This window comes from Neofelis nebulosa, chromosome 3 (assembly GCF_028018385.1).
Source record: "Neofelis nebulosa isolate mNeoNeb1 chromosome 3, mNeoNeb1.pri, whole genome shotgun sequence".
Taxonomy (NCBI): Eukaryota; Metazoa; Chordata; class Mammalia; order Carnivora; family Felidae; genus Neofelis; species Neofelis nebulosa.
Genome location: NC_080784.1, coordinates 196412572 through 196425878, shown reverse-complemented (window position 1 = coordinate 196425878; position 13307 = coordinate 196412572). Strand labels below are relative to the sequence as shown.

The following is a 13307-nucleotide window of genomic DNA, read 5'->3' as shown; positions in this document are numbered from 1 at the left end:
ACTTGAAGTTCCATGTTTGGAAAATTAAATATATTAAGGATTAGGCCAACTATAATTCTTAGTAGCTCCGACATTAAAATATTTAAAGCAAGGAAAAAGGCCTTTGCCTATAAAGTAAAATTAAAATGGAAGTGGTTACCAGGATAATTCAAAGATCCCTAATATCTTTTTTTTTCATTTTCTGCCAGTTTTTTGTAACTATGACAATTTGATTCAAATTACATCTTTATGGATCCACTTTTCATCTCCTCCCAGGAAGACATTTGAGAATAAACGTGTATGTTTTCTTCTGACTGGGATACACCAAAGTAGTGTTGGGGCAGTTTTTTTTTTATAAATCTGATTTTAAAACCAGCAATGTTTTTGGTGGGAAAATTTGCAAGTATAGGAAAACTTAGAAAATAAAATGTAACAGAAATCCCATTCCTTGTGGCAGTCACCATGAACTTTGGAGTATTTCCTTCCTGATGCCTTGTTTTGATGCATATTTGGTTGTTTGTCTGTTGTTTATTTTAAACAGGTAAGACTATGCTGTTTATCTACATTTGTGCCCAGCCTGTTCACTTACTGTAATGCTGGAAGCATTTTTGAGGATGTTATTATACATGGTCCCCACATGTCTGATGACTGCACTGTATCATTTTCTCTGAAAGGCAATTCAGCTTTTTTTTTTTTTCTGTGCCCTGAACCAAGCAGAAATGGAAAAGGTAAGGGAAAGCAGGTTTTAAGTTTTATTCAGAAGCAGTGGGCTCTGGGATGAGGTTCCCTTGAAACCTTAAAAATCCTGACTCCTCTCCAGCCATGGCAAGGGCTAGACCTGAAAAAGCTGCAGGGCCAGCCCCGGCAGCAGTCACATGGGAGGAGGTACATGGTTTAAAACATAAGACACAGTCAACAGTTCCTGAGAGCCAGCTGATGTCAGATCCTCTGAGAATACCTCCAATTGCTCCGTCCTTGTCCAGCCTGACAAGTAAGACTGGTGTTTCCTCTTCAGCCACTGTATGGACATGTCCATTAGTACCCCCAACCTCACCACACTCACTGCACTGAAAATGAAGAGGGCCCTACTTCAAAACTCCAACGAAGGCTCTCTATTAATCAACCAAGATAGGAGTTGGCAAATATTTTCTCTAAAAGACCAGAGAGTAAATATTTTAAATGTTTTTTTAAGTGTCTTTATTTATTTTGAGAGAGAGAGAGAGAGAATTTGCAATACTGGGAAAGGAACAGAGAGGGAGAAAGAGAGAATCCCAATCAGGCTTGAAGCTGTCAGCCCAGAGACCCATGCAGGGCTCGAACTCACGAACCCTGAGATCATACCCTGAACCAAAATCAAGACTCCAAAGCTTAACTGACTGAGCCACCCAGGTACCCCCAGAGAGTAAATATTTAAGACTCTGCAAATCACTGACAGTCCCTATCACATACTCTTGTTTGTTTTTGTTTTTTTAATGACCACTTAAAAATGGGGGAAAAAATAAAAAAAGCTTCTTAGCTCAGTCTGTATAAAGCCTTCTTAGCGCAAGCTAGAGTGCGTGGACCCCTGGACAGGAAGTTCTTTATTTTCTTATTAAAAAATAATAAAATAAAACAAGCAGAGATCCTGAGAATTATTCCCAAATTTCTGAGAAATGTTATACCAAGCCTCATCCAATCTTAACTGATATCCTGAGAAAAATCAGCACAAGGAATTAAATCTCTGTGACCATGCCTCCAGTTCCCACAGGAGTGATAGAGAGTGCTAAAGAATTCTGAGACCACAGACATCAAAATGTTCTTTACATATTTGGAAACTCACAACTCATAAGTGTTTAAACGATGCCTTTTCCAGAAAATGCTGGGGCACATGGGTGGCTCAGTCAGTTAAGTGTCCAACTCTTCTTTTTTTTTTTAAAGATGTTTTTAAATGTTTATTTATTTTTGAGCGTGAGAGAAATAGAGTGTGAGTGGGAGAAGGGCAGAGAGACAGGGAGACACAGAATCCAAAGCAGACTCCAGGCTCTGAGCTGTCAGCACAGACCCCGACTCAGGGCTCAAACTCACCAACTGTGAGATCATGACCTGAGCTAAAGTCAGATGCTGAACCAACTGAGCCACCCAGGTGCCTCAAGTATCTGACTCTTGATTTCAGCTCAGGTCATGACGTCATAGCTCATTAGATCAAGTCCTGCATTGGGCTCTGAGCTGACATTTTGGAGCCTGCTTAGGATTCTCTCTCTCTCTCTCTCTCTCTCTTTCTCTCTCTCAGAATAAACTTTAAAAAAATAAACAAACAAGAAAAGAAAATGCTATCATCTCACAAGTGATTTCTAATACTTATGAACCACCAGAAAATAAATCTGGAAATATCTATAGTTCCATCTGTTGTTATCTTTATTAAAAACACAAATCATAATTCTGGGCATACTCTCTTGACTTGGAAAACTTTTGAGTGCAGTTGAATTGAGAATTTTACACAAGTAGTTAATGAGGATAAAAGACTAAATATATAAACAGACAATAGCCAGACCATACATAAAAACAGAACTCTGACCCCAAACCTGCCATGACTAGCCCAGGAAACTAAATTCTTATCTACAGTGACCAGCCCAGGAGGGCAGCCTGCTGTAAGTCACACTTATAGGAAGTCAGACTACTATCTCTAGTAATACTCTAGGAAGCCAAACTATTAACAATCAACCCCAAGTGGCCAGTATTTGATAAATAACTCACAGATTAAGTAATCTTTGCACCTGTTTCCAATTTAGGATCAACCAGAAAAAGTCAAATATGTACCCCAACCAATCACATAGGATATTCCACTTCTAGTTACCCCTCTACAGTTTCCCCATGCCGACCAACACCCTCCAATCAGGACATACCTGAAGCCTTCTCTGTTTTCTACACTAAAGCTTTTCACTTTGCCTGCTTTTGACTCTGCCAAACTCAATGGGCTGATTCCCATTCTATAGCAGGCTCTGAATAAACAGCCTTTGTTTTTCTCATATGGTTAGTCTTCTTTTATTTCAACAAGGTTATATCCTCTCCTTTCTATTTTGCCATATTTATATCATGAAACGTAACCAACTTTAATGCCCCTAATTCATTATTATAAAGAATGTAGAAAATAATGCAGGTGCTCTTTAACTTGAGACACCAAGTTATACAAGGAAAGTAACCCACAGAGATTTTTGATCCACTGTTGCCTTCATAACATCACATTGCTTGCCTGAAGGTGAGCTCATTTCATACAAGGCTGAGCTGAGGGCTCTTTCCGTGAGATAGAATACAGAACCCAGTGAATTGGTTGAGCAATGTTTGTTTTGCTAAGTACTTATTATGTGTCCAGTGCTATGGTGGATATTAAGAGTCATATACAGTATGAGCAAGAAACTTGAAAATTAACAGAAGACGGTCATAGACAAAGAATTGGGAAATTACATGAGATGCACAAAGAGTGAGAAAATTATACACAATGCCATTTCCAAAGTGTATTCCAAAGAGTGTCATAACTACTAAGTGAAAAAAATAACTTCTATATCAAAAGCATTTGGAAATTATAATTCCAGCAAGTTATTTTGTGGGTATCAATAAACTGATTCTACAGTTATATGGGGGGAGGGGGCGCCTGGGTGGCTCAGTAGATTGAGTGTCCAACATCAGCTCAGGTCATGGTCTCACAGTTTGTGGGTTCAAGCCCCACGTCAGGCTCTGTGCTGACAGCTCGGAGCCTGGAGCCTGCTTCAGATTCTGTGTCTCCCTCTCTCTCTGCCCCTCCCACACTCATGCTCTGTCTCTGTCTCTCAAAAATAAATAAAAATGTTAAAAAAAAAATTAAGTTATATGGAGAAGGAAAAGCTTCAGAATAGCTGATACAGTATTGAAGCAGAAGAACAAAGTTGGGGGACTAATACCACAGAACTTGAGGAGTTAATATAAAACTATAGTAATCCAGACAGCATGATAATAGATCAATAGGACAAACTTGAAAGCCCAGAAATAGACCCTCTAAATATAGTCTATGGATTTTTGACAAAAGAGTGAATTCAATACAGTGAAACAGAGATCGGATTTTCAACAATGGTGCTAGAATACCAAGACAACCACATGTAAAAAATAAAATTAACCACAGATCTTACACCTTTCACAATAATTAACTCAAGATGGATCATAGACCTAAATGTAAAACACAAAACTCTAAAACTCCTAGAAGGCAACATAGAAGAAAATCTAGATGACATTGGGTGTGGTGAGACCTTTGTAGATACAACACCAAATGCATAATCCATGAAAGAAATCATCGTAAGCTGAACCTCATTATAATTGAAAAATTCTGCTCTGGGAAAGACAATATCGAAAGGATGAGAAGACAAGCTGCAGAGTGGGAGAAAATACTTGGAAAAGACACATCTGATAAAGGACCATTATCCAAAATATACCAAGAACTCATAAACTCAACAATGAGAAAACAAACAACCCAACTGAAAATGGAACAAAGACCTTAGACACCCCATTAAAAAAGATATACAGATGGCAAATAAGCATATGAAAAAATGATTCACATCATATGTCACCAGGGAAGTGAAAATTAAAACAACAATGAGATATAGCCAAAATCCCAAACAGTGACAATACCAAATGCTGGTGAGGATGTGGAACAACAGGAAATATCATTCGTTGCTGTTGGAAATGCAAGATGGAAGAGTCAGTTTGGAACAGAGTTTGGTATTTTCTTATAAAACAAAACATACTCTTATGAGACAATGACATAAGCAATGACAGTTCTTGGTATTTACCCAAAGGGGTTGAAAACTTAGGTCCAAACAAAAACCTGCGCTCAGATGTCATAATGACCAAAATGTGGAAGAACCAGGATGTCCTTCAGTAGGCAAATGGATAAATAAACTCTGGTACATCCAGACAGTGGAATGCTATTCAGCACTAAAAATAAATAAGCTATTAAGGGAAAGAAGCCAATTTGAACACCCTACAGACTGTATGATTTCCACTATATGACATTCTGACAAAGGCAAACTATGGAGACAGTAAAAAAAAAAAAAAAATCATTGGTTTCCAGTGATTGTAGGGGAGGGGCGTGGGGAAGAGGGAGGAATAGTAGAGCACAGAGGATTTTTAGAAGAGCAAAAATACTCCGCTATTATACTATAATGGTGGATACATGTCATTACACATTTATTCCACACCCATAGAATATACAACACCTAGAGTGAACCCAAAGGTAAACTAATGGACTTAGGGTATTTATAATGTGTTAATGTAGATCCATCATCTATAACAAATGCACTACTCTAACAGGGGCTGTTGATTATGGGGGAGGTTATGCACGTGTGATACAGGGCTATATAAGAGATTTCTGTGCCTCCTTCTTAATTGTGCCGTGAACCTGAAACTGCTCTAAAAAATAGTCTTAATACTTTTTAGTTATTTATTTTAAAAAGGCATTCAGAAGATGCTGTGTGAAACCAAGTTTAACACAGTTTTTATTGCAAAACTCTCAGAGCATCTAATTTTCAAAAAGGAAGAGAGTGGGTGATGGACCTTGAGGAGGGCACCTATTGGGATGAGCACTGGGTGTTGTATGGAAACAAATTTGACAATAAATTATATTTAATATAAAAAATGAAATGAAATGAAATAAAATAAAATAAAACAAAACAAAACAAAACAAAACAAAACAAAATAAAATAAAATAAAATAAAATAAAATGTATTTCCAAAACACAGTGAATCCTAGAATTTGTTCCAAGCTGAGCATTTGGCCCCAGAATATAAGGAACAAACACATCTTGGGAAATGTGATTGTAGGAGGTTGTCTAAGATGTTTTTGACATCTTAAAGATTGAAGCCTCACTGAAAGGGAAGTAACTTATGCAAAAGAAGATGCCCCTCACTTCCCTGGTAACATGTAAGAGTTTAGTAAGGACTTACCAAAATCTAGGCATTGTGCTAAGTTATTTACATGTATTATCTCACTTAGGTGTTGCAACATCCCCATGAGTTGGGTACTATTATTATGTTTCACTGATGAGAAAAGAGGGGAACTGAGAATTTAAGTAACTTTCCCATGGGTTGCTTCCTTCAGGAAGAGATCACCAGTTACCCTGTCATCTCTGCACCAACTTCAAGGGGTATTGTTCTCCTTTCATGCTGTGACTCAGGGAAGGACCAAGGACCCATTTCCTCTGTTTGTACATGTGAGGCAGGACTCCAGTGTTCCTTTTGAAAGCCTTTACCAAAAAAAGCTAGCATCAGCAAGATACAGATTCTAAATACTCCAGTTGGGTGGCTCAGTCAGCTAAGTGTCTGACTCTTGATTTCTGCTCAGGTCATGATCCCAGGGTCATGGGATTGAGCCCTGTGTCGGGCTCCTCGCTGAGTGTAGAGCCTGCTTGGGATTCTCTCTCTCTCTCTTTCTCTCCCTCTGCCCCTCCCCCCACTAGTCACTAGTGCACACTCTCTGTCCCTAAAATAAAAAATAAATAAGTACAGACAGACAGACAGGCAGACAGACTCTGGGTTGTTTAGAAACTGCTAAGAGTATGGTTTGGGGGTAAAAATCACAAGATTCAAATCCCATTACATCTACTTACTAGATGTGTGAGCTTGGGAAAGTCATTTAATTCTTCTGAGCCTCCATGTTCTAATCTGCAAAATCAGGATGAATGTAGCACCTACTGATCTTTGGGAGTTGCTGTGAAAGTGGATGACACCACTCACTGACCAGGGTGTCGGGCATACAGTGGGTGTTCAATCAGCATGAGCTACCAATTTACTAGTAGCATCCACCTGCCCCCAGGTGACAAAGCCTGTCTTCAACTCCCATTACTTGAGAGCGACCTCATAGTTACCTGGATGCTTCAAGTGCTTCAAGTTAAGAATGAAAAACAAGAGCCAACCCACTGTCCATGCAAGCCACCCACCCCTTTCTTAGTTCCTCACTAGAGAGCCAACCCAGGTGGTTGGCACTAGGGAATGCCAATATGTTCCCTACTACCAGGGTGTATTTAACCTTGACCATCTAGCCTACATGTACCATACTGGCCACACCAAGAGAATAAATACACACACTCGATACAAGGTAGGGAAGTGGTTGGTTTCCTCTTTAAGCTAATAAAAAATCACTTTTGTTCATCAAGGTAGGCAGAACTGTCAGTTGGTAGCATTTTTCTTCAACGTACCACATAATAAGCTACTTCAATTTCTCTCTGGAATGCTAAGATTTTAATCTGCTACCTGACCGTTGTGAGAAGGCAAATGGAGAAGTTTCCTCTGGAATTGTTAGCATATTCCTAGTGTCTTTCTGGCATGCTCCAGGCATGGAAGCTCTGGTTCTGGTTCTTTTTATATCATAACTAAAAGTAGAAGTGGGCCAAGAAGGATGTTTCACCTCAGTCACATCCGTGGAGTAAAAACCCACTGGCCAGTTTTGAGAGATGTCCTAATACATGTCCCAAAACTAAAATTCTCAAGCTATTAGTGAGGTCCTGGGATTTGTTCAGTTAGTTCTCTTGAGAAACTTTCAAAGTGGGTTAACATCTCATTATATGGAACCGAGTTTGGTCCAGGTGTGGCAGTGTGTTTATGGAAGGCCAAAACACTAATAAACTCATTTTCATCTTATTAGTGGTTGCTAACATATCTTCACGCATGCTATTTGCTACACAAGGTTTTTCATTCATGCAATAAATATTTACTGAATAGCAATTGTGTACTAGACAACAAGTCGGAACAAATGTTCAGCTCTTGAAGTGCCTATGTGGCTCAGTTGGTTAAGGGTTCAACTTTGGTTCAGGTCATGAAATCACAGTTCATGAGTATGAGCCCCTCCTGGGGCTCTGTGCTAACAGCTCGGAGCCTGGAACCCGCTTCAGATTCTGTGTCTCCCTCTGTCTCTGCCCCTCCCCTGCTCATGCTCTGCCTCTCGAAAAATAAAAAAACATTAAAAATATGTTGAGCTCTCATGGAGCTCGTATTCCAATTAGGGAGATAGACAATAAACAAAAACATTCATCGTTAAGTTTGAAGATAGAAGTTAGAGAAAGATAAATCATGTGAGGGGAATAATGAGTGGTGAGTCCAGGGGTAAAAGGAGGGGGGGGGGGTGCGATTTGAAATAGTGATCAGGAAAGTCCCCACTGAGAAGAGGACACTTGAACAAAGATTTTATGGAGAAAGTGAGGATGTTTATCTTACAGTTATTATCACAGTATCCTTCTACTGGATATCATGATTATTCCCATTACATAGAGGGGGGGAGTGAAGCAGAGAGTTTAAAGGTCTTACTCAAAGTCAAAGATCTTGAAGTAGCTGGAAAAGTCAAGATTTGAACCCTGGCAACTTTGGATTATTTTAAGGCCAGAACTCTTAACCTCCCCTATGAAAAAGTGCCTCCTAGAGATCAGAAGGCTGGATCTGCTTGTGTTTATGCCATTGTTTCTAGGCTCCAAACAGACCCTTTTATATTCTCCTCTTGGGAAAGTGAGGACTAGGACTCTGCAAACCACAGTTCCCCTTTGCCAGATGACTTATTTATGAGTCTGCCACACCAGAGACCTTGAGAGAAGTTAGGAGCCACAGAAGGAGGCAGGGACCACTAGCTACCTCCCACAAGCAAGAGCCTTTACCACAGCAGCAACCAGCCCTGGTCAGTCTCCAGCTGTAGAATAGTTCCAGAACTAACAGTGTGCAGAAAAATGGACTCTCCAGAAGAAATAACAAGTCTTGTTTTGTGGCATTCAATCCACCCTCCCAGAAACATCGAGACCAACGTTTGATCAAACTGGGCTCCATAGTCCAGTCAAGAGGACACATAAAATTAACCATCCCAATTGTAAAAGCTCACTGCACAGTGCTTAAAAGTTTACGTGTGGTATGGAACGGTATCGTATGGTTTGGTCTGGCCAGAGATACCCACATGCAAACTGGGCTTCCCCCCTTTCTAGCCTGTGGGACTAAGGCATGTGCCCATACTCTCTAACCTCTGTTTCCTCATCTGCAAAGTGGGAATAGTTGTGCCTGCCCCTCAGTCCTATCAGGAGAATTAAAAGAGCTCATATGGAAATTGCCTATCACATTTTTGGGACCAGAGCGAAGGATCGAGGTGTGTTTGTTGAGTGCACTCCCTCCACGTGAGAAGGAATTGTGCTAGACATGCCCTGCGTGTGGTCTTACTGTAAATGGCCTTCTCTAGGGCTTCTGGTTGGACGTGCAATTATTTCTTGACCAGGCTAATCAGCCAGTTTTCTGAAGAGAGTTTTTCAGATTATTCTTCACTTTTTGGAGGCCAGGAAACATCGCAGCCCAAAGAAAGGAAAGATTCCCGCCTGATGGGTGGGGCGGGGGGAAAGAACACGGTTCTCCACTTAGGATGGAGTCAGAGAAACGGTGCTCAGCCTTCAGTTTCTGATCAACATAAGCTAAAGTCCAGCTGGGATCTCATAAACAGCCCACGTTGAATCAAAGGCTCTCAGTCCTGCCTTTGACTTAGTAATTGTCCCCAGTTGCCAAAGAGGGAAGATCTGCAACTCTCTGCTGTCCTCTCGACACTGAAGGGCAGCGGGTGGATTCCTGGACCCCAGGCGCTCTTCCCCTCTGGCGGGGCAAGGACAGGTTCTTTCCTACTCACCTGCCAAGGATTCGTCCCCATTCACACTGGAAGCAGACCTAGGGTGAAACTTGGCTCAGCCACCGGGCTGTCTGACCTTGTTGGGTAAGTTGTTTTACTTTCCAGAGTCTCAGTCCTTTCCTTTATAAAATAAGATAAGTAATGTATGTTTCTCAAAGCCTTATTAATACTGGAATTCCCTGAATTCTTACCATGTCCTAGGCACAGCAATTATGCTAACAACTTGAGGAAGGACAGCCTCATATTGCCTAGGTCCCTGTGCCCAGAGGGGCCATCTTGAAATCCTCAATAACTTTTGAACAAGGGGCCCAACATTTTCAATTAGTGCTAGGTCTTACAAATTTTGCAGCCAACCCTGGGTCTAAGAAGCAGGAATTATCCTCATTCTCCCTTTACGGATGGTAAATTATGGCACAGAAAGTTGTAGTAACTTGTCCAAAGTCACACAGCTAGTTACTGGCAGAACAAGGAAGTCTCCTTCTGACCCGTGCTTTTAACTACTTCTGGGTAGGACGCTGGAAGAGAATTCCATTTAAAGCCATTGGTTGGTAGTTTATAACCCTGACCGGCTTCCACCTCCTGCCATCCTCAGGCTAATAGCCCAGAAGCTGTTAAGAAATGACCCTGTGGGGGCGCCTGGGTGGCGCAGTCGGTTAAGCGTCCGACTTCAGCCAGGTCACGATCTCGCGGTCAGTGAGTTCGAGCCCCGCGTCAGGCTCTGGGCTGATGGCTCGGAGCCTGGAGCCTGTTTCCGATTCTGTCTCCCTCTCTCTCTGCCCCTCCCCCGTTCATGCTCTGTCTCTCTCTGTCCCAAAAATAAATAAAACACGTTGGAAAAAAAATTTTTTAAAAAAAAGAAATGACCCTGTGTTGCAAATGCGTACGATTCCTGAATGCAGTGCCTGTGTCATGCTCTGATTAGAGTGAGGGACCTCACACAATACAGTCACTGCCCTGTAAATTGGGCTGAGGCCGAGTCTCTTTATATTAGCCGGGTGCCTCCTGGTTCAGTGCATCTAGCTCTCTCGTTTGCACACAATCCCTGGGACACCTAATTCAAACACAGGCTCTGACTCAGGAGGGCCGAGTGGGGCCCGAGACCCTGCGTCCTTACCAAGCTGTTCATCCGCAGAGCACGCCTGCAGCAGCAAAGTCCCAGCACACGGCCAGCCCCCTCGACTCTGCACCACCGTCAGCTACCTCCGGCTGTAGAGCCGCGAAGAGGAGAGGAGAGAATCGCCAGCCTGCTATTCGCAGCAAAGAATGCATCCCTTAAAACGAAGCCTGGGAGAGCTCTTGAGGTTCTCACTGCAAAGTGAACAGGCTGGATGAAAGAGAAGTAGTACATCTTCGTTGACGGGTTTCGTTCCTCTTTCATGGAGTCGAGTGTGTTTGCAGGAGCCACCAGAAGCTCCGCCTTTCCGTGGTCTCTGAAATCCCCCCCCCAGGAAGAAAAACTACCGCAGTTTATCAAGACAACACTTCCCCAGGAATGTACCCCTCAAAACGGTAGTTCCCAGGCGCTGATGCCACGCAAAACTTGATGCGATGCAAAAAAAAGGAGTGTGTTCTGTGATCCAAGTAATCGGGAAAACACTCTGACGCCACAAGAAAATTGCACATGTTACTTTCCTGTGGGAATCGCCAGAGCGTGCTCACTGTGAATAATGAAGATAGGAACATGACAGGGCGTTTCCTAGACTTGGGTGAGTATATAAACATCTCTATTTCTCTCTCTCTCTAGGTCTCTCCCTCTCTTCCTTTACTAGCAATTAAATGAATGCCAATTATATCAACGAAATGCTGGGGGTGGAGAGTTTCCTTATTTTGTTTCAGCAGAGATTTTTTTTTTAAGTATTCAGTATTGCCGGGCAGTGAAATGAGCACACTTGTACCACTGACCTGGGCTGAAATGGGCGTGAGCACCTCACAAAATGCTTTGACATAATGAAGGAAAAACAAAAATATTTATAAACTTTTAAAAATTTTTTAATGTTTATTTTTATTTTTGAGAGACAGAGAGAGAGAGAGAGAGCATGAGCAGGAGAGGGGCAGAGAGGGAGAGAGACCCAAAATGTGAAGCAGGCTCCAGGCTCAGAGCCCAATGCGGGGCTCGAACTCATGAGCCGTGAGATCATGACCTGAGCCAAAGTCGGACGCTCAACTGACTGAGCCACCCAGGTGCCCCTTATTTATTTTTTTTATGTCAGAGAGAGAGCGTACAAGTCCGGGGGAGAGGGGTAGAGGGAGAGAGAGAGAACCCCGAGCAGGCTCCACACTCAGCATGGAGCTCAAGGTGGGGCTCGATCCCACAATGCTGGGATCATGACCCGAACCAAAATCGAGAGGTGGACACTCAACTGACTGAGCCACTCAGGCTCCCCTCAAAATTTTTATAAACTTTTAATTTCTGTGATTCTATACTAAGATTTTATTAGTAAGCTCAAATAGAAAGGTTTTCTCCCCACAAAACTGTGTGTTGTATCCCAGAAAACAAAATGGAGAATCCAAAATGTCTTAAACTATGGAAATGTTTAAATTGTCTGTGATGGTGCCACTCAAGGTAACACTATAAAGTCATTAAAAAGTCTATGAAGTGATATAGAAGTGTGCTTCTGTTATTCTGGGGGACTGACTGCAAACTCTAGACAGTTCTTCACCACCCCCCCCATCTCTGACCATTGCAGATGAGGAGGGATCCCATGGAGGCATGCGGGCTATCCCTACAGCCCTTGTGATTGTATATTAGCAGTAACTGCTAATAGCAGCACTGCACTGTCACGTTTCCTCTCTCTCTCTCTCTCTCTCTCTCTCTCTCTCTCTCAGAATCTTACTACCACCACACATCCAAGCCCCAAATGGCCTCCTAGAGGATAACAGACCAAATGTAGAGTAGCTGTGAACCCCCAAAGAAGTTAGATTACCCTGCCACTATCACCTGATGGCAGACCCATGAGCAAGCCCAGAGGAGACCAGAACGGAAGAACCTTCCGGCAAACCCCTGGACTCATTAGCAGTCATAAATGGGTCTTATTTTAATCTGCTGAGTCTTGGGATAGCAGTAGATAACTGATAGAGTCACAATGTAATAGAAAAGGGGGGAAAGCCACAGAATACAAAATTGTATCAACTAATATGAAATAATTACAAAATAATTGTGACAAAAAAGGAAAATAGGACACATGAAAATTTAAAGACTGGTTGCTTTAGGGCAGTAAACCCACTGAAATATTGATACATTTTGCTTTATCCTTCTACCCTTCTGCATTTCCAAATTTTCTCTGAGTATAAACAACTGTCATGTTGGCATATTATAAAAATTGTTCACTTGCAACGAATAACTCCGAAGTCTTATGTGTGTTTGTCATATGCCAGATACTCCAGAATCTAGATGAGTCCAAGGGAAAGTATAAGTGTTTTGAAAATCGTAAAATATCTTAGAATCTCTAAGATATTCTGGTTTTTTTATCATCGTCCATATTTTCACAATTGTGAGATGCTCTAAGATGATGCAGCTCTTTCTGTCCTAAAATTGGTGGGGTTTTTACATTTTTTTTAAACTTGTAAGAATGTGAATATTAATCCTAAAGAGCCAACAAAGTGACAGCCTGAAAATTGGAGCCACCTTCCTTCCTTATCACTAAATAATTCATAATAGCAACAATGAACACATTTCCTCCCTG

General features: G+C 41.7%; 1 long non-coding RNA gene across 1 annotated transcript in view; it reads right to left on the bottom strand.

The window, feature by feature from the left end:
* Positions 1-12335, bottom strand: part of LOC131507809 (uncharacterized) — a 65166-nt gene extending 52831 nt beyond the window's left edge. Inside the window, exon 1 of the long non-coding RNA XR_009259720.1 lies at positions 10739-12335. This is a non-coding gene — a long non-coding RNA (uncharacterized LOC131507809). The remainder of the gene's footprint in view (positions 1-10738) is intronic.
* Positions 12336-13307: the final 972 nt, after the last annotated feature.